The sequence below is a fragment of the Arvicola amphibius genome, chromosome 7 (assembly GCF_903992535.2).
Source record: "Arvicola amphibius chromosome 7, mArvAmp1.2, whole genome shotgun sequence".
Classification (NCBI taxonomy): Eukaryota; Metazoa; Chordata; class Mammalia; order Rodentia; family Cricetidae; genus Arvicola; species Arvicola amphibius.
Genome location: NC_052053.1, coordinates 53,101,159 through 53,124,377, shown reverse-complemented (window position 1 = coordinate 53,124,377; position 23,219 = coordinate 53,101,159).

The window sequence follows — 23,219 nt, the reverse complement described above, 5'->3', positions numbered from 1 at the left end:
TGAACTATAGGCTGTTTATCCTTTGCTTTACATCTGTTATCCACCTACGAGTGAGTACATACCATGTTTGTCTTTCTTGGTCTGGGGTACCTCACTCAGGATTTTTTTTTCTGTTTCTATCTACTTGCCTGCAATTTTGTTGTTTTTTACCGCTGAGTAGTACTCCATTGTGGAAATATGCCATATATTCTTTATCCATTCTTTGGTTGAGGAACATCTAGGTTGTTTCCAGGTTCTGTCTATTACAAATAATGCTGCTTTGAACACGGTTGAGTAAATGTCCTTGTGGTATGATTGAGCGTCCTTTGGGTAGATGCCCAAGAGTGGTATTGCTGGGTCTTGAGGTTGATTGATTCCCAATTTTCTGAGAAATCACCATACTGATTTCCAAAGTGGCTTTACCAGTTTTCACTCCCACCAGCAATGGAGGAGTGTTTCCCTTATTCTGCACCCTCTCCAGAATAGTTATCATTGGTGTTTTGATCTTAGCCATTCTGACTAGTATAGGGTATCTCAGAGTTGTTTTGATTTGCATTTCCCTTATGGCTAAGGATGTTGAGCAATTCCTTATGTGTCTTTTAGTTATTTGAGATTATGTTGAGAATTTTCTGTTTAGATCTATACCCCATTTTAATGTGTGATGTGGGGTTAGTGAAGATCTTTTCCCATTCTGCAGGCCACTGTTTTGTCTTATTGGCTATGTCCTTTGCCTTTCATAAGCTTCTCAGTTTCAGGAGGTTCCATTTATTAACTGTTTTTTCTGTGTCTGTGCTACTGGTGTTAAATTTAGGAAGTGATCTCGTGTGCACATGCATGGAAGGCTACTTCCCACTTTCCATTCTGTAAAATTTAGTATAACTGAATTTGTGTTGAGATCTTGATTTACTTGGACTTGAGTTTTGTGCATGGGGATAGATATGTTGACATCCAGTTATGCCAGCACCATTTGTTGAAGATACTTGCTTTTTTGCATTATATAATTTATAGTTTTAGATCCTTTGTCAAAAAGTCAGGTGTTCATAGGTGTGTGGGTTAATATCAGGGTCTTCCATTCGATTCCATTGGTCGACCTGATTGTTTCTAGGCCAATATCAAATTGTTTTGATTACTGTAGCTCTATAGTAGAGCTTGAAGCCAGGGATGGTGATGCCTCCAGAAGTTCCTTTATTGTACATGATTGTTTTGGCATCCTGTTTTTTATTTTTTCATATAAGTTGAATATTGTTCTTTCAAGTTCTCTGAAGAATTGATTTAATTTTGCTTTGTGGTACCTATTTGGGCTGGAGAGAGCTCAGTTGTTAAGAATGTACATTGCTTTTTCAGAGGATCTAAATTTGGTTCCAAGACAGACATGGAAGCTCACTACCAACTTTAACTCCAGCTCCAGGGTATCTGTGCCTCTTTTGCTTCTGAGGCCACCATCACTGACATATTCACTTAGCAATAAATGTACACACACACACACATACACACACATACACACTCCCTCCCCCCTCTCTCTTCAAAAAGAATAAGCTTTAAAAAAGTAAGAATTACAGCATTTGCAGAGAAATGAGTGAAACTAGAGGTCAACATATTTAATGAAATAAGCCAGTCTCAGAAATACAAAATAAAAGTCCATTTTCTATAATATATTGTGTTCAGTGTCTTACTTAGTTTTCTATTGCCTGTAGTCTGAGGCTGCTTGTTCATTTCCCAGCCACCCAGACCTGAAATAATCATACAGAAACTGCATTATTACAAAACTACTTGGCCTATTAGCTCATGCTTTTTTTTGGTCAGCTCTTATACCTTAAATTAACCTATTTCTATTAATCTTTGTATCACCACATTGTTATAGTCTACCAGTGAGTTTCTGTCCAGTGTCCAGCATCTGTCTCCTGCGGCGGCTACATGACTTCTCCCAGCAGTCTCTACCAACAATTGTAATGACAAAACACCATGACCAAGACACCTTATTAGAGCAAGCATTTAACGTGGGGATCATGATTCTCGGGATCAGAATCCACGACCACCACTGTGAGGAGCATGGCAGCAAGAAGGCAGACATGGCACTGGAGCAGTAGCTGAGAGTTCACATCTGACCCATAAGCACAAGCCAGGGAGAGGGGGAGAGAGCTGACTAGGAATGGCGTGGACTTTTGAATCCTCAAGGCCCACCCACAAGGACACACATCCTCCAATGAAGCCACACCTCCTAATCCTTCCCAAACAGTTGTTCAATCATCTTGGAGCCAAGCATTCGAATATAGAAAAAAAACACTCATACACATAAAATAAAATTTAAAAATTAATATTATGTAGTTGGGCATAGCAGTGAATTGATTCTGCCTCCGGATGACGGGATGTCCTTGTGTCTTCCCTTAAGAGTTATTCGTCTGGGCACATCAAGGCCTGACTCAGTGGATACCCTTAAGAAAATGGTTTCACTTTGTTTTCCTTCCCAGGATTTCTGTCTTACCCATATCCTACCCCACACAAGTTCAGACCCTACAGGTGGTCATATACATTCGCTGGGTCTGCTTACCTCTCTGAATCCCAATTTAGGAAGTGTAAACAAAGACTGCCTTTTGACTACTCAGCCACCCAGATCCAAATAATCACACAGAAACTATTTCAATTATAGCAGTGTTTGGTCAATGGCTTAGGCCTATTCATACCTAGCTCTTATATCTTAAATTAACCCATTTCTATTAATCTGTGTATCACCACAAGGCTGTGGCCTACCTGTAAGTTTCTGGCATCTTTTTCCTTCAGCAACTTCATGGCATCTCCCTGACTCAGCCTTCTTTCTCCCTGTATTCAGTTTAGTTTTCTCAACCTACCTCTATTCTGCCCTGCCATAGTTCAAAGTGGTTTTTTTATTAACCAAAGGCAATAAAACATATTCATAGCATACAGAGGGGAATCCCATCTCATCTCCCCTTTTTTGTCTAAATAAAAGAAAGGTTTTAAACTTTAACATAGTAAAACTGTATATAACAAAACAAGTATCAAGCAAGAATTACACTTACAATACTTAGTCTATTTGTATCTGGAAAGTTTCATGTCTAATTTATCTTTTATCATAACTAAGGAAACCTATAACTATCTGTCTTCATTAAAGACCCCAGAAGGATATATTACCTAAGTACACAGGAAGTGCATTATAAACAACTTCCAAAACTCTAGAATTGACAGAGATATCTTGCTGGCTGGAGAGTAATCCAAAGTTGGGGCATCCATATTTAGCCTATAAGCCCATAGTATCTGGCACACTTTTCTACGAAGCAGGAAATTTGAAAGACTGTTACGCTTACATTGGCAGTTTGTCAGTCACGTTCTCCTGTGCCCTCCAGAATGCATGGCAGACTCATTCATGAAGCAGAAACCCTGAAGGATTCTCTCACCTTCTTTAGGCAAGTTCAGCAGTCATTTTTCTGTGGGTTCTGCATATCCAGTTTATATAGCATACTGTCAAGCAGTCTAGACAAGAATAGTTTCTTGTCCAGATGGCTGGCCTTTTCTCACTGAAGGCGAATTCCATAACAAATTTCTTCAGTGCCCATCAACCTCTCTGAAGCAGATATGACTCATTGTTGAGAAAAGTCCAAGTGCTTAAAACATTTTAAATTCATACCCTCTAGCTTTTTAAAGTGTTGAAGATTAACTGAAACATATCTCTGTATATCTAGAAAACCTAATATGACAAATTTGATTATTATAAATGGCTATCTATTAATCTGTATTTCTTAACTATACATTACATTTCTAAATGAGCTACATAAATACAATACTTAATAGAAGAAATATAACATATAACAAAATTGAACTTAAATTTGTATCAATAAACCAAAGTGCATACCAATGTAAAGTATTTATTTCTGTATCATAAGTTCCCTTTAAGAGAAAACAAACATTTGTAAACAATGATTTTTGGAATTCGGGCATACTTTTCTCCAAATTGCTTCCTGCTGTTTGTTTGGTAAGGTATTTTTAGGACTCATGGAGACCTTTTTGGTGGTATTGTTCCATCAAATCACATTAGCCTGGAAGGAATCTACAGGTTCTCATCTTCTGTGAAAGCAAAAGCAAACCCTCTTTCCCAAAGTAATATACGCTTAGATTCAAATTTTGAAGTCAAGATACCTTTACATTATATAAGTTGGTTTAACGTAGCAGCCCCCCAAATCAATTATCTCCCCTCTGAAGTCAGAAAACTCAATAATATACATAATCCAGACTCTCTGTGTATTTCTCATTTTAAGTGGTTTTTATTGCTCTATTACTTTTTAATATTTATTTTATTATCTTTACTCCTTTAATCTATGCCTGTACTCTTTCTTCTCTCTCTTAAGCCCATGTACATATATCCATCACTATGACCCATTCATGTCTTATTGTGTATCTGTAATAATTTTCTTACTAGGAGTTTGTTTTGTTTTGAAATGCTAAGCAGGTGAGGCTAGGATTAATGCTTCAGCTTTGCCTGTTGACTCAGCCCAGTCCAGTGTGTTGGAGGTATGTTTACTACCACTGTGACCCGTGTTCAGTTCCCGAGCTCTGGGGATACAGCAGGTCTATATCACCATTAAGCAATCTGTAAAATGCTGCTAACAAACCCGGTTTATGTGCAGACAAGCCCCCAGGCAGAAGTGCATAATGGCCCCCAGGAATGTTAATGGGTCCCATGTGACCCACGGGCAGCATGTATTACATCATCCATGTATGACTCAGCTAAGCCCTTATGTGAATGCATGGTTGCATTATCCACGCATGCCTCCACTAAGCCCTTGTGCATGTGTGAGCCCTGTCGTCTTCATATTTCATAGCAAAGTCAAACCCCTGTGCACATGTGCTAGGCAGCTTTTTAAAGCTGGATGGGCCATCTCTCTCTTTCTCTCTCTCTCTTTTTCTCCCTCCCTCCCTCCCTCCTTCCCCCCCTTCACTGACTTGCCCAGGCCTGTACATACCCCCTCTAATATACTCCTAAGCTGGTTTGTTGCATGTTCTGTGTTTCCTTCTCACTTGTGCCTGGTAATTTCATCTGGGTCTGCCATAACTTGTTTGGTTTGGTTCACAACTCAAACAGTGGTTTCATTATTGTTCTCCTGTACCAGGTCAGACATGCACAAATGTCCAAGGTGTTCCTTGCATTCGAATGTTCATTTCAACTCTGGGAATTCCACTGATCTGGCTTTGTTTTATGAGAACCCTGCTCCACACACTGAAAATCTACCTCTGGCACAGTCAGACGTACTTCTGTTACTGTTGTGGATGCAGACCTGAGGTGGCCTTCTACTTGCAGTTTACCTCAGAGGGATGCTTCTTTAGCAATCTGCCGGGCATGCCCTGGCTGGCTGGTCTTTTGATGAAGCAAGGAAGACAAGTCCATCTCCGGGATAGTAGCATCTCTAGGATCGAGGCAACAAGGGTCATCGTCCATCTCTCATTTCCCCACACCTAGAGAAGGAAGTCCAGGCTTTTTGGCATAGAATTCCAGGCTGTACATGGTTTGCCTCAAGCTTGCCATCCAGCATCTCCTCTGACCCTCTTTTTCAAATGAAGTCAGCCATTGGGCAGCGATTTTCCTAGTCAAGTATAGCTTTTATGAGTTCTAGCTCATTCTCCATTATATATGTTGTTCTTTTTCTAAATGCTATAAAGTCCCAGGCGGCAGCTGTAGGCAGGTAGCGGACTCTGGGAACAGCCAGTCCCAAGGCAGAGACTGCTGCCAGTCCCAGAGTGGGTCACCCAAGATCCCCAGGCGGGTCGCTGTGGGTCCCAAGTGGGCGAGCTGGTCCCGCCATGAGGCAAGCGGGAGAGACAGCTCACTGCGGGTTTGGGAGAGCCAGCGGCAGGTGTGGACATGCGGTGGGTGTGGACATGCGGCAGGTAAAAGGCACATAGACACAGTAGGTAGACATAAAAGTAGACATTTTTTACTTAGAGGAGAGAGAGACAGAGAGAGAGAGAGAGAGGGGGGGGGGAGCGGAGAAGTGGGGAGAGAGGCAGAAGCAAAGCTGCCTCTCTGAGAGGAAGATGAAAAAGAGAGCGAGCTCAGGTGGGAAGCTGAAGATCAGCCTGCCTCAGTGGATGGGGGAGGGAGTGGGTGTGGTTTGTCTCTTAAAGGGACCATGGACCAAAACCATAAATATATATATATATATATATATATATATATATATATATATATATAAAATTCTCCTGGAACTTAAGAGTCAGGAAGGAAAAACAAACAAGAGGAAAATTTTGAGATTCATCAATCTAACCACCACCCACGCGATTAATTCATCTAGAAACATGTTCTTGCGTATAGGCCATATATGCAGTCAACTCAGGGTAAGACTGTAGGAAATCTAAGACAGGAATGGCTTCACAGCTTCCTTGCCTATGTAACTTGTTTCTAGTCCCTGGTGGCTCATTACCATTATCAGAGACACTGGGAACATCTTGGTATTTGGAAGATCACAGATCTGCTCTAATAGTGGTCAGTACAGACCCCATCTGATCCAGTTAGAACAGGGTCATCTGTAGTGTGGAGCTGTGGGCCGGCTTCCCGCCGCCCTATGCCCCAAAATAATTACACAGAAACTGTATTCTTTTAAACACTGCCTGGCCCATTATTTTCAGCCTCTTACTCACATCTTGATTAACCCATATCTAATAATCTGTGTAGCACCATGAAGTGGTGCCTTACCGTTTAGTTTCTAGCATACGTCCATCTTGGGCTGGAGCTTCATCGCATCTGGCATCTCTCTCTGAGGAGAGGCACGGCAGTCTGCCTAACTTAGGAGAGGCGTGGCATCTTACTGATCCTTCTACCTCACTTCCTCTTCCTGTTCTGTCTACTCCACCCACCTAAGGGGCGGTCTATCAAATGGGCCAGGCAGTTTCTTTATTAGCCAATGAAATCAACTCAAACAGAAGACTCTCCCACATCATTTCCCCTTTTTCTGTTTAAACAAAAAAAGAAGGCTTTAACTTTAACATAGCAAAATTACATGTAACAAGTTATCAAGTAAGAATTACAGTTACAATATTTATATCTACTTTATCTTTATCATAACAAAGGAAAACAACTATAACTATCTATCTATTCTTCAACTCCATCAAAGACTCCAGAAGGGTATAATATTACCTAAGTAAACAAGAAATAAGCTACTTCCAAAACTCTAGAAATCACAGAGACATCTTGCTACCTGGACAGTCACCCAAAGTTCTTCTGTACTGTGGGGGCACCCATCTTCGGCCTACAGGACCATAGTTTCCAGCAGATATTTCCATAAAGCAGGAAATTTCAAAGACAGTTCAGTCACTATCTGCTGTGTCCTGCAGAATGTCTCGCAGAATCTTTCATAAATCAGGAACCCCGAAAGATCATCTCACTTTTAGGCAAGTTCAGCAGTCCTCTCTCTGAGGGTTCTCTATGTCCAGTTTATGCCAACAGTCCAGGCAAGAGCATTTTCTTGCCCAAATGGCTATCAAACTCAATAAAGATCCTCTTCGATGCCCATCATCTTCTTGAAGTAGATTGGTGCTGCCAGGAGCAGACGTGTCTCATTGTCATGAAAAGCCTTAAGTTATTAAAACATTTAAGTGGAATATTCTGTAGTCTTTGAAAGATATTAGGAATGCCTATCTAACTGAAATATATCTCTATATATCTAGAAAATCTAACTAACATGACTATAAGCTTTACTATTATCGATGATTATCCATTAACAACTTATATTTCTTAATTATACATTACATTTTTAAAATGAACTACACAATCATAATACCTTAATCAGTATCAAAAATACATATACATATAACAAAATTGACCTTAAATCTCTATCAATAAAGCAAAATCTATACCAATGCAAATTATTCATATCTATATCATATCCCCTTTTAGATGTAAAAGAACATTTATAAACAATATTTGGGTATATGGGCGCAGTTATTTCTCTCCAAACTGCTTCCTGCTGAATGGGGACGCTGTTAATCAGATCTTCATAGTGTAACCTGTATGCCAGGTTCATCTCAGTCATCAGTGGGGTGAAGTAATTTTCTGAAGTTGTTCACAGCAACCTTTCAGGAGGCCGTGGTCTATCATACCATATTGGCATAGATGCAATCCATAGGGTCTCATTTTCTGTAAAAACAAAAGAAGAACCTCTTTTCCAAAGTATCATATCCTTAGATCCAAATTCTGAAGTCAAAGTATTTTTAAGATATCTTTCTTGGATTAGTTCAGCAGCATTTATAAACAAGTATCTTTTAGCAGCTGTTGCTCCTTCCTCAGTATTCAAACAATTCAAAGAGAGCATAATAGTATACAGTATCAAGGTTCTCTGTATATTTTCCATCTTTGTGCAGCTTTGTTTTAACCTCTATTTCGTTTATTTTTACTTTTGCTTTTTGAGACAGGTTCTCTGTATATCTTTGTCCTGGAATAACTCTATAGACCAGGCTGTCCTTGAACTCTCAGAGATCCACTTGCCTTTGCATCCCAAGTGCTGGGATTAAAGGCGTATGCTACCACACCTTGAACTCACAGAGATCTGTCTGTCTCTGCCTCCCAGGCATTGGGATTAAAGGTGTGTGCTGCCACACCTTGAAGTCACAGAGGTCAATCTACCTCTGCCTTTTACATGTTGGGATTAAAGGTGTGTACCATCACACCCAAATTACTCTTTCTCTCTTTTTCTTTTTTACTTTTAAGAACTTTAACCTTTAGCCTACAATTATTTTCAACGCATTGTAAACCATTTTGATGTTTTCTTCAACACTAAATCTTTCTTTTACTGTATATCTCTCTTTTTGTGACCACATGAGTCTTTAATTTACCCACCAAAATCGGTAGAACTAAAGCCGTAACTTTGGCGGCTGGATCCAGCCCATGCCTCCTTAGCTTTCTAGCCTCATGGCGGAGGTACCCGCAGGAGCCATGTTTATCGCCACAACTCTATGGCATTTCAAGGTCCCTGCCAGCAAGCAAGCTGCAACAGTGTCAAACAACATTCAAAAACTCCATAGTCAGGACCGCCTGCTTGAAAGAGTCAGTTTGCCCTGGCAGATAGCCGGCATTTTAAAATGGCACAGCTTTTTTCCTGCTATGGCTGAAAACTGAAAAGCACACGTTCAGCTTTTCATCAACACCGTTTAAGTGTTTCGTGGCAGGACCTCTTAAAAGAGCTGCACGGTTTTGCAGCTAAAGCTGAGTCAGGAAGCCTCTCTTAGATGAGAGTGCTTGCTAGCCAAACCAGAGAAATTGCTGCGACCAAGAAAACATGTTTTACTCTATTCTTTCCCAAGCTCGAGCTTTCTGTGGATTCAGTTATCCATGTGGGTGCCATTCTGTAGTGTGGAGCTGTGGGCCGGCTTCCCGCCACCCTATGCCCCAAAATAATTACACAGAAACTGTATTCTTTTAAACACTGCCTGGCCCATTATTTTCAGCCTCTTACTCACATCTTGATTAACCCATATCTAATAATCTGTGTAGCACCATGAAGTGGTGCCTTACTGTTTAGTTTCTAGCATACGTCCATCTTGGGCTGGAGCTTCATCGCATCTGGCATCTCTCTCTGAGGAGAGGCACGGCAGTCTGCCTAACTTAGGAGAGGCGTGGCATCTTACTGATCCTTCTACCTCACTTCCTCTTCCTGTTCTGTCTACTCCACCCACCTAAGGGGCGGTCTATCAAATGGGCCAGGCAGTTTCTTTATTAGCCAATGAAATCAACTCAAACAGAAGACTCTCCCACAACAGTCATCTCTGGAGTAGCCACTTCTTGAGGAGGCTGTAAAATGTGAGCCTGTTTCTAAAGTGACCAAAGGTCAAAGACTTCAAACTTGTTTCTAGTTCCTTCAAGGTTATTGTGCTTCTACCTCAATCAAAGGCCCCACCTAGGTGTTGATCAGAGAGTTCTGCTCTCTCAAGGTTATTGTCAACAGTTGTGGCTAATGACCAGTCCTTGGGCTCCAGGAATACAGAAGTAGATCTGTTCCTACCTCAAACAAAAGTCTAAGGATCCAACTAAGTTCCACTTTCCTTTATGGAGATAACTTGGAATTCTACCCAGGGAGTGGTTTACCTACAGAGTATTTTGGTCTAGGGCATGAGTGTGACTCAGTGACTTGTTTTGTTCTAGCAACAGAATGTTTAACTATGAATATAGCCTGAGACCTTCAACTGGTCAGTTCATTTCCTTGTATCATGTTAATGCAGTCATTTGCCTTACTCCTACCTTTTGGGGTCAAGGGTATTTTAAGTGGTTGGAAATCAAATATAGGTGAATTTTCAGTACCCAATGAAAAATTCACTCCCAATACTCTCCTATATGTTTCTCTGTTTTATTATTTTTATTTGCATCTTCATATTCTTAACTATATTTCTAAATTCCCACACCTCTACTCTGGAGAAAGGTATTTTTGTTGAGGCTGGTCTCTGACAAATGGTGCCACAATGAGGGGCTGATTGGTGAACCCAAAAAAATACGTAAGAGTGACCAGATGTACAGAGGAGAACGTGAGGAACCTGCGAGAAAATTGCTCCACAGGTGAGGAGGTGAATAAGGAGCGCTCAGAAATAAGTAGTAGTGAAAGACCTGGATAAATCCAGACCCTCCCCAGCAGGAAAAAAAATAGTCAAAAATCTAAGCAGGGAGAGAAGAATCAGAAATCTAGGACTAGCCGGTTCAGTTTCAGAATTAGCTGAAGATAAAGTTAGATTGTAATCTTGAGTATAATCTTGAGAAACAGGGAGTTGCTCCCTTGTGATCATCACTGGTATTTTCGGAATTTTCTGTGACACCCTCCCTACCCCTTTTTCTCCCAGTCACTCTGGGTTGAACTCCTCCCCTGCATGGGTTATGAGTCTCAGCCCCAGTGCACTGGTACCTGTCAAATAAACCTCGTGTGATTGCAGCAAGGACGGTCTCTCGTGAGTTACTGGGGGTGTTGTGTTATCCCGAGACTTGAGTGAGAGTCTCCCCACACAAGGAGTCTTTCAGTAGAATTTAAAAGGCAAAGAGAGAAGTGGGAAAGGAAAAAAATCGGGAGTAAAATTTGTAAATAATAAGTATAGTTATGGGACAAGGGAAAGTAATCATATGTCTACAGAGTTAATTGGAGATATAGTAAAGGACAGGGGAGCCCAAGTACAGCAGCATCAGATACAGGAATTTTCAAATTTATAACAGCTATGTCCTCTGTTTTCTGAGCCACAAGACCTTAGATGCTGCAACATGGAAAGATGTTGGGATAAAGATCCAAGAACATTATTACAATTATGGACCAGAAAGCATCTCTGTGGATTCATTTCATTTCTGTATGTTAATACAGGAAAGTCTGGATTTAAATCCCAAACAGCAGGAGATACTTCTCTCTGAGCCTTTTAAAAGGGAGACAGCACCCTCTGCACCACTGAAGGAGCAGTTAGATTCATTTACAAAACTGAGAAATTGTCATCCGTCAGAGCCTAATGAAGAGAGGTTTTCATCTCCCTCGTTAATGACCAGCAATGCGGAGAGACAGGGATATGATGATAAGATTCAGAAGGAGCTAAAAGACTTGAAAGAGTTGGTAACCTATCACCGGACTCTTTGTATCCAGGACTCTTACTAGAAGAGTAATTCTCTTCCTACCGTAATAGCTGGTTTAGAGCCACCCATAGTACAGAGAGCTCCAAAGGCATGGCAGATGCCTGACATTAGTTATGAGTTTCTTGCAGAAGCTTGTATCAGAGAGAGGCTGCTAGCAGAGGGGAAGAGAGACAAGGATTTCAATTATTTCTTGTAATACAGCAAAGAGATGCTCAATGAAATCTGCTCAGGGCACATACTCCCATATCATTTAAGTTTCTTAAAGAATTAAAAACTGCTTGCGCTCAGTACTTCCCCATGGCTCCTTTTACTCAGAACTGTTAGAAAATATAGCTGTAGAAGCTCTGCCACCAGCAGATTGGAAGCAGATAGCCAAGGCTTGCCAGTCAGAAGGAGACTATTGTGGGAAACTGAATCTGCAGAACAACGTCTGGCTACAGCTGAGAGAAACAGGGCTCACCAAGTACCTATTTCATACAGACAGATCAGCAGTTAGACTTTGAAATGGCAGCATATGTCCAAATTAATACAGCTGCCAGGAAGGCCTGGAATAGACTCCCATCTTCTAAAGAACAGGCTGAAGAGTTGTCTAGTGTAAGACAAGGACCATATGAATTATTTCAAGACTTTGTCTCCAGACTAATGCAGGCATCTAATAGATTGATTGGAGACACAGAAGCAGGGCAATTAACAGTTAAACAACTAGCCTTTGAAAATGCTAATGCTATATGTAAAGTGGCTCTAAGACCTTTTAGAAAGCAAGGTAAAATTACTAATTATATCCAAATTTGTGCTGATATTGGCCAGTCATATACACAGAGAATGGCCATAGCCACTGCCTTGCAGGGAAAGACAATTAATGATGTCCTATACTGACAATGAGATCAAGGCCCAGGGAGAATGTGAGCTGCAAAACCTCCTGGAAGCTGTTTTGGACGTGGTCTTATGGGCCATCAGATCAATGATGTCGTGGTAACGAGGATTATGCAGGAGATGCAGGAGAGGAAAATATTGGACTAGCAAGTACAGGTCGAAAAGAGATGACCTGGGGAATCCCCTTTTGGGAAACTGACACAGAGGCCAGCCTCAGGTCCTGAGACAAAAATTTGGGGGCAATCCAGCAACCTGTTCTCCCATGAGGAAATCCATTCAGGACCTTTGCAGAGCCACCCAAGGCAGCACAGGGCTCAATCTCAGTTCTTCATATACATGGTTCTGACTCCCAAAGTGGGGATGCAAGCCCTCCCCACTGGGCTTTATGGGCCCTTACCAGAGGGCACTAATAGGGCTATTGTTGGGGAGAAGTAGCACCACTGTGTGAGGGATTATTGTTGCCCCTGGAGTCATTGATGCTGATTTCGAGGGAGAAATCAAGATCAAGACTCACTCTCTTAATGGAGTTTCTATGGTAAAGACAGGTCAGAGGCTTGTACAATTAATTTTACTTTCCGCTGTACAAAACAAAAATCAAATTAAGAAAGATAAGAGAGGAAAGGCCGGATTTGATTCATCCGATGCCACACCAACTCCAGTGTCGTCTGTGTGACATGACATACGTCATTATGCTGGATGGGAGCTATGTGTCCTATGGGACTAGGCTTCCTGGAGGTCAATGGCAGATGGCCTGGTATTAGCCACCACTGGGGCATAGACGGGTTTCTCGATTAGCTGGCTATGCGGGATATGGGCTTCACACAATCTCTTTTATAATAATGATATTCTTTATATCTACAAGACAAGGATTATCTCTTCAGGAACAGCTCTGGGATAGGGAAGCACAATATGGGAATGTATAAGACCACAGCAGAACCCTTGCCATATACTGGGGTGTAAGATGAGCAAGGGAATAGATGGGTTAATGTTGATGGACAAAGAGTGTTATATTGTACTTTGAATTTTATGGATAGGCTTGCTAGATCCTGAACCCCATGGTGTCTGCTGCATCAAAAGGTACAAAAAAGTATATTTCAGCAGGTGCAGAGAGCTGTCAGACATATTTGGTCACTAGATGAGATAAAGGGTTAGAAAGGGAGCCTGCAGGAGGACCATGAAAGTGATAATGAAACAGAAGCTTTCTATTCTTAGATAAGATGAAACCACTTGTCTGAGGTTTACATTCCCAGGGACAAGAGTTCCTCTTCAGAGGATGTTTTGTGTCTAACACCTGTTCCTGATAATATGCTCTTCTTAGAAATCGCTGATGTAACTAAAAGAAGTTTTCATACTGTGCCAACTGATGATACATGACCTGATTTGTTACTTGTTTGAATACTATATAATGAAAACATGAATTCAGTAAAATTGCAGCAGATTCTAACCACTCTCTTGTGTGTTCTGTCTGTCTGTCATCAGCCAACCTTGTGCCTTCCTGAGTACTAAGACCCTGCTTCTCCCATGGTCTGAGTGGCTCCACTGAGCTGGTCTGTGGCAATCTGAAGCCTATTGGTTACAAACCATAAGTCCTCAGAAACCAGAACTCAACTTATTTAAAGATGGAAAAAGTGTTTCCAGTCTGCTAGATACTGGTACAGATATTTCAACTTTAACCCATGACAAAGACTATTGCACAGCTTCAGGGAATTAGTCAGACTCAAAATCCTCAACAAAGTAGTAATGAGCTGCACTGAAAGGATGGAGAGGGCCATGGAGGAACTTTCCAACCCTGTATTATTCTTCATTTACTAGTAAATTTATGGGGCTGAGATATTATGTCCGTAATGGGGGTATATTTATATTCCCCCAGCACAGCTGTTACTAATCAAATGTCTCAATTTATTAACTAATCAAGGTCTAGGCAAGGAAAATAAGGGAAGAACTGATCCTATAATACCAGACAATAGACCTCCCAGGGCAGGATTAGGGTATTTTTAGGAGAGGTCACTGAAAAACGTGCACTCCATGCAGACCCAATAGTATGGAAAAGTGATGAGCCTATATGGGTAAACCAGTGGACTCTAACACAAGAAAAATTATGAGCTGGCCAGCAGTTAGCACAGGAACAGCTGGATAATAGACACATTACACCATCTAGTTTGCCATGGAGTTCTCCAATTTTGTTATTAAAAAGAAATCAGGGAGTCCGGTTTGGTCCCCTGTTCCATCAGTCCCATTCCAACTGGACTTGGTGGTCTCCCATTAGATCTGTCCCACCGTCTCAATGGGTAAACGCACTCCTCACGGTCCTGACTTCCTTGCTCATAATCTCCCTCCTTTTGCTCCTCATCTCTCTGAATGTGGCTGATGGTGGAGGAGGACTGAGAAACCAAGGACAACGGCGATGAGCTTGAACTCTACAGCATGGACAGGCTCACTGTGAGCCTTGTCAGTTTGGTTGCTCACCTTCCTGGACTTAGGGGGAGTTGGGAGGACCTTGGACTGAACATGGTGAAGGGAACCCTGATGGCTCTTTGGCTTGGAGAGGGAGGGAGTGGGGGTATGGGTGGAAGGGAGGGGAGGAAAGGGGGAGGAGGAGGGGAGGAGATGGAAATTTTTAATAAAAAATGAGAAAAAAAAGAAATCAGGGAAGTTGAGATTAATTCAAGACTTAAAGGAGATTAATGTGACCATGTAGCTGATGGGAGCATTACAACCAGGGCTGCCTTCTCCTACAGTGATACCAAAAGGCACCCATAAAATTATTTTAGACTTAAAAGATTGTTTTTATATCATCCTTTTGCTGCCACAGTTTGCCAATGACTTCCTTTCAGCATCCCCTCAGTCAATTTCAGAGAGACAATGAAAATATATCAATGGAGTGTCTTACCTCAGGGTATGGCAAGCAGTGAAACCTTGTGCCAGAAGTTTGTAGCTCAGGCTATACAAAGGGTCAGAGATCAATTTACACAGGTTTATATTGTCCATTATATGGATGATATCCTGATTGCCCATAAAGATGAAGGAGCTTTACTTGAGACATATGGACTACTACAGCAGAGCCTTAGCCATGCAGGACTAGTTATTGCTCCAGAGAAAGTTCAGAGGCACCACCTTTCCAGTCTATAGGCCATATGTTATACCCCAAAGAAATTAAGCCTCAAAAATTAGAAATTAGGAAGGATGTTTTAAAGACTCTAAATGATTTCCAAAAGTTGTTGGGAAACATCCAATGGCTGAGACCTTATTTAAGGTACCCTATAGGAGACCTTGAGCCTCTAAGTGAAATCCTTAAAGGGAGCAGTGGTCCAAATTACAGTACACAGCTTTCAGAAGCTGCCAGACAGGTACTCTCCCAGGTAGAGCATGCAATATAAAAACAGCAGGTATATTATATTAATTACAGCCAACCTTGGCAAGCATGTATATTACCACCAAAACTTGCTCCTATAGCTGTTTTATGGAAAACAGACCATTCTTATGGATGCACCTTCCCACATTGCCAGTTAAGGTATTAAACCCTTATTTTGAAGGAGTAGCTGGCTTATCACAGAAGAGCAGGATGGAATCTAGAAGATATTTTGGCAAGGAATTCAGTTTTGATCAATGTTCCTTATACTAAGCAGCAAACTGAGTGATTATTTCAAAATAGTGATTCGTGAGCAATTGTGTTTGCTCAATATCAAGGCCATATTAATATTCTATATCCTGCTGACCTATTGCTGCAGTTTACACAACTGCATTCCTTCATTTCTCCTAAAACAGTACCAAATGATGCTGATGATGGAAGTTACAAAATAATCTCACACTAATTCAGAATTATGTATAATAAAGAGTTATTTGTTTAGAGGAGACTCACAGCTCACTGTCCTAGATCACAATCCTCTGCACAAATGGGGAACAGGAACAGAGTCTAGCAGCCAGGAGTGAGAGCCGGAAGCAAGTGGAGTGTCTTTGGTGCTCAACACTGTCTCAGGAATAGACTGGTGTTTCCTAGAGCAATTGTGTCTCACATCAACAGAATACTAAGTTATTTAAATGCAATGTTCTACAGATCTTTGAAGTGGTTGAAGGCTAGCTATCTATGCAGAATACAATCTCTATATATCTAAAGAACCTAATTAGTCTGACTAAAAGTATAACAAAGATGAATGACTATTGACTATAATACTTAAGAACTATATAACTTAAAGATTAAGACTTCATATCAGAACATTAAACAATCTTTAAACAACTGTGCAGTAAAGGAGGACAATGACCTCAAAATGTAAACAATTTATAAGTATCTTGATCAGAGGTAGAAATGTATAATGTAATATGATAAATACATCCTAAAATTGTATCAATATACAAAATTTTATAAACAGAGGTAGAAACAAGCATGAATACAATTTGATGAAATAACTTGGCTTAAATGTACAACTATTTGAAACAGAAATAGGAGCATATTCAATATAGCAAATATAATTTGAACTTGTAACAATATATGAGAATCTGTACCAATGTAAATTATCTATAAATAATAGCTCACAAGTATTCACTCTATTACTTACTATTACTATTAGTGTGAGTAAGTTCACACTAATCTACCTATTATTCCATTCAGTTTTCCCTCTCTCTAGATTTTTTTTAGATCTCTGGGCCTACATAATTCCCACTCCAACCCCCAGAACTATAAGAGTAATAATAAACCCTGGAATGGTGTTCCTAACTCTGAGGTTTGTTGGGAGAGAGGACGTCATCTTCTAGAATTGCTTCCAGCTGTCTTAGGGGCGATGTTCTTTCTATAGGATCCTGTAAAAGTTGTTAAAATTATATGATTTCAGGTTATCATGTAACAAAATCAGGTAACTGCTTCTCTAGTTTGGCCGGGTCTTCCCTGCCGGAGAAGCACATTGATGCTACTTAATTTATTGAAAGGATCACTTTAACATCAGATGTTGGGGCAGCTGGCCCAATCCCTGCGTTCAGGGGCGTGGCTACCCCAGGGGAGTAGGGTACCCTTAAAAAGGACCGCCCCGGAAGGAGCCCCTGTTCTTGTCGCTTGGACCCTTGGTTCTGTAAGTTTCCTTATTTTCTCCTTTTATTAAAACTGATTTACTATAAAAGGACTATTTTGGTTATTTCCAAACCCCTCCGACCGCCGCCGGTACACTTGGCGCCCAATGTGGGGCAGAACCCCAGGGGCAGTAGCCACCGGGGACCACCCTTACCCCACAGTCTGCTGCGGTCGGCAGATTTCTACTCACAATTCGCAGGCGGGCTGAACCAGCTCAATTGTAATTCAGCAGACTGTGGCGCCTGGCGGGACCAGACAAAACCGCGGCTCGTTCCTGCCCAGAGGTGCCCCACCCGGCCACTCCTGCCCTCCTGCCGCTCCACGCGTCCCCGTAGCCACTTGGGAGTTCCTCCGTGGCAGTTTTTTCCTTTTCTTTTTCCTATTCTTTGAGCTGCCTGCATCTTAGTGTGGGAAATCAACCGCGCGCTGATCTGAGCCGCGCCGAGATTGTATTTCCCCTCCCCCTTTCCCTCGCTCCAGCACGTCCCCCGTAGCCCGCTTGCCCGCCAGCTGTTTGTGCAGCTCTTGCAGGGATTCAACGCTGATTTTAAGCTAGCGGATCTGGATCGTCCTGCCCTAGCCTCCCTGTCGCCGCCGCCGTTTCTCCAGCCGCTGCCAGCTCTGCTCTGCATCCAGGACGCCATCTTTGGTTTCCCAAAAACACGTGAACCTAGGTACACTCCGCCATCTACTGGCAAACAACGGTAATTAAAGGTAATTTTTCATTTGATTGAAATTAAGCATTCAGATTGAAAATGTCTGATAATATCACTATTAAAGGATTCTATAATTTGTTTAATTACACTATGACTGAATTTTTGAGCGATACAGATATGGTTCCCTTTGGCTGGATATTTACAGGGCTTGGTATCTTCTTTATTTTTATTTTTTTCATTACAACGTGGTTGAAAGATAAAAAAGTGATAGAGTCCTTACAGGCAGGAGTTAAAAAACTAAACAAGGACATAACTGGTTTGGAAAACACCAATAAACAGCTTGAAAAGACGGTTGCAGCTCTCGAGGAAAGGAATAGTAGAGTTTCCTCTGAGATGGCTTTGTCAATTGAAAAAAATATGCAAGAGTTTTGTAAACAGTTTGAAGCTCTCGAGGAGAAGTTTGAATCTCGTGAGGAAAGGAATAACAGATCTTTCTCTGAGATGGCTTTATCACTTGAGAGGAAAATGCAAGATATGGAGGCAGGAACAGCTGATTTGAATCATAAGTTGCAATCCCTGTCGGTAGGAACTGAAACATTATCTGAAAAGATTCAAACCGTTAAATGTATTAACAAGACTTTATCAAAGGGCTATGAAAGATTACTGGACAGAATTTCGATACAAGATGGCACCATTCATGCCATAAAAATTCTGTCCAAGGATGAGACGTTATCGGTGTTGGACAAACTTCATACCTTTAAATCCTCTATGAAAGCCTTGGAACATAATACTGGACAAGAGATTGAGGCATTGCAGAAGGCAATGGTAAATAGATTTAAAAAGATCGAGGAAATTATGGACTCTCATGAACAGGAGCAAATAGTACAAAAGAAAGTCCTGACCCCATCGATAAATAGAACTCTCCGGGATAGCTTTAACAGAACTCTGCCTATGGCAACAAGCTAAGGAGATTGTAAAGAAATGCCCTACTTGCTCTTTCTATAACCAAGCACCATTGCCTAAAGGGACTAACCCAAAGGGCACTAAAAGGAATGAAATCTGACAGATGGATGTGTTCCACTTCGCAGAATTTGGAAAATTAAAATATGTACACCATACCATTGACACTTATTCAGGATTCCAATGGGCAACTGCTTTAAGCTCAGAAAAGGCCAATTCAGTAATCACTCACTTATTAGAAGTTATGGCCATCATGGGTATACCTGCACAAATAAAGATGGATAATGGTCCAGCTTATGTCTCTAGGAAAATGAAATGGTTTTTTGCTTATTACAACATTAAGCACGTTACAGGTATACCCTACAATCCTACAGGTCAAGCAGTCATTGAAAGATCAAATAGGACTATAAAGGATATGTTGAACAAACAAAAGGGGGTGGAAAATACCCCCCAAAATAGATTACATAATGCTTTACTAACCTTAATTTTCTCAACGCTAATGAGAAGGGGACAACGGCTGCAGAAAGACATTGGATAATGGAAAAGTCTGTTGAATTAAATCAACCAGTTTATTTCAAGGATGTACTGACCTCACAATGGAAGCCAGGAGATGTGCTGCGTTGGGGAAGGGGTTTTGCTCTTGTCTCCACAGGAGAAGAAAAATCGTGGATACCATCAAAGTTAATAAAGGTTCGGTTTGAAGAGGAGAAGCCCCTTGGAAAAGAAAAATAACACTTCATGCACAAGGATGGTGAACATACTGATGGTAAGAGACCTATAGTTCGGGGGCAGGGTTCTTTTCTTTTTTTTTTTTTTTGTTTTTTGTTTTTTCGAGACAGGGTTTCTCTGTGGCTTTGGAGCCTGTCCTGGAACTAGCTCTTGTAGACCAGGCTGGTCTCGAACTCACAGAGATCCGCCTGCCTCTGCCTCCCGAGTGCTGGGATTAAAGGCGTGCGCCACCACCGCCCGGCCCAGGGTTCTTTTCTTATCTCCACAGGAAGACGCTCACCTTCAAAGGATCTGAGAGACCCTGGATATCTTGAATACTGATGGATGAAAACCAATTGCAACCCATCAAGGATCAGCATTAACATTGGGTAAGCTCCGTGAGTATAAAAAACAATTTTTTGAATGTGTGTCAATATGCATTTCTTTATAGATATTTAGAGCTGGTTTCTTGGAGTTGGACTCTGGCCCAGTCCCTCTCCAATTCCAAGCTTGTTTATAAAAGATTTCTCAGAGTTTCTGTCTCAGGTTAGGAGTCATGTTATGAGACAGAATAATAATAACCATAATGTTGATAATGGTACCAGTATATTTGCCTTCTTTGCCTTCCCTCATATCTATGTTTGTCTTTAATGCACCTTTCATTGAAGATATGCCTGTATATGTCTGTATGTATCTTTGTAGATAATGCTTATCTTTCTCACAACAAACAACAATTTTTTTCTTCAGTAATCTTTGCAATTTCCAGGATGAAGACGGGGCCCCGCAACATCAACTCCAACTGGTTATTATGACGTCATGTTTTTGTAGCGCTAATATTTGGCCTGTTTTTTGGTACCAACTGCACAAAACACTTTTGAATAGTGTACATTTTTGACAACATTCTGGCCGGATTTCCTCAAAATATTCAGAGGCTAGACACATTTTTCCTAGATGAAATATTACCCTGGGTATTTTACCATCATTTGCTTTCACAGGACCCCCTGAGAAGAAAAGTCGCCCCTATGTCAGCTGAAACAATCTTAGATGACGACGCCCCCCTCCCAACAAAGTTTACCCTCAGGTTTAGGGACACTAATTGGTGGCTGGTATAGGGTTGAAGAGTTGTGAAGGCTTTATATGGACTCAGGGGTATAAATTATGTATATATATTTATATATTTATATAAAAAAGGGGGGAGGGATTAACTGGTGATCTGAAGGAATAATTGATTTTTGTGAGTTATTGTTTTTTGAAAACTATGAGTGTTGATTCTTGTATATTGATATATTGAACATTGTATGAGAGTATGATACTACCTCTGTTTAAAACAATTGTTATATTGACATTGTATACCATATTGCAATGTACATCTCTACCTCTGATATTATTTATGTAATGACATTGTTTACTATATTGCAATGTACATTTCTACCTCAGATATTATTTATGTAATGACCCTATTTACATTTGGAAATCATTGTCTTCATTTATTGCACAGTTGTCTATTCTATTAGTCATACAGTTAGATAAGTGTTGAGAATTATATGTTTGTCGTATTTATATTTAGGATAATCAGGTTTTTTAGACACATAGAGGTTGTATTTAGTATAGATAGCATAATCTTCGACCTCTTTGAAAGCTGTAGAACATGGCCTTTAATTTAACCTAGAGTTTTGTAATTATGAGACACAATCACTCCTGGCAACAATGCTCTACTCCCGAGAGAACGTTGAGCACCAAAGACACTCCACTGGGAGTTTGTCTTCTTCTTGGCAGAACTGGCCTTTGGGCAAAGAAAAGCCCATACCTCCATTACTGACTAAGCTACGAAATATCCATAAGTGGATAAAACGGAATTGTCTTATCTTGCCAAGACAGGATAAGGATAGTTCTACTAAAGGTTCCTTGCCGCTGTATAATGGTATGTCAGGTTTTTTCAGGCCTCAGCCAAAGTTGGTTGCCTCAACATTGCTATCAAGATTTCATGTGGTTGCCCAGGTAGTCAATTGTCTCTGTCTTCTGTTGTATATTTTGGAAGTTTCTCGTTTGTGCTTCCTGGTTGCTTTAGTAATATTACTTTCCTTCTCAGATCTTTGATGGGGTTGAAGATTAGATAATTGTAACTACCTTCTTCATTATTTAGACTTCCCAAAGTAGAGTGATTAGTAAAATTTTTTGTTATATGTTCCTCGCCTGATATTGTTTACTTCTTGTAATTTTATATGATCTGTTCCTGTTGTATATAGTTGTATTTGGTTTCTGAATCTGCCTTATTTAGACAAAAGGGGGAGATGTTGGGGCAGCTGGCCCAATCACTGCGTTCAGGGGCATGGCTGCCCCAGGGGAGTAGGGTACCCTTAAAAAGGACCGGGCCCCGGAAGGAGCCCCTGTTCTTGTTCGCTGGACCCTTGGTTCTGTAAGTTCCCTTATTTTCTCCTTTTATTAAAACTGATTTACTATAAAAGGACTATTTTGGTTATTTCTAAACCTCTCCGACCGCCGGTACAATCAGACATTTGATGCACGTGTGTAGACAGGCTGCTTTTTCCACAGGCTAGCTGTCCTTATTCATTGACGCCATTTATGTGTGGAATACCTACCAGGAAGCAACACATTTTCAGCATCAAATTTTATCTTAATTCCATTTCTGTAGGAACCACCCCAAGGGTGATCTACCATGCATGGCTTCATCCCACATAATGTTCTGATACTAAAGAAATTATCAGCCCGAGACCCTCATCAGAACAACAGACTGAGCTCCCAAGGTCCAGTTGAAGAGCAGAAGGAGGGAGAAGATGAGCAAGGAAGTCAGGACCATGAGAGGTTGGTCTTCCCACTGAGACAGTGTGCCTGATCTAGTGGGAACTCACCAAATCCAGCTGGACCGGGACTGAACGAGCATGTGATCAAAACGGACTCTCTGAATGCGGCTGCCAATGGGGGCAGACTGAGAAGCCATCAATAATAGCACTGGGACCCGTTTATACTACATGTGCTGGCTTCATGGGACCCTAGTCTATTTGGCTGCACACCTTCCTAGGCCTGGAGGGAGGGAGGAGGGCCTTGGACTTTCCATAGGGCAGGGTACCCTGCCCTCTCTTAAGGAGGGTGGGGGAGGGAAGAGGGTGAGTGGGGGAGCAGGAGGGGAATGGGAGGAGGGGAGGAAGTGTAAATTTTTGAATGGAAAAATAAAAAGAACTAAAGAAAGAAAGAAAGAATGAGAGAAATAAATAAATAAATAAATAAATAAATAAATTGCAGTCACTTCTATGCCCTTTGCTCGCTGCTATTCATTGTTGGTTTGATTCATAATGAACATTCTTGAGAAACACATACAATAAAACAGACAATAGGGGAACTACACATAGAAAACATGCTATTAGCAAGATGG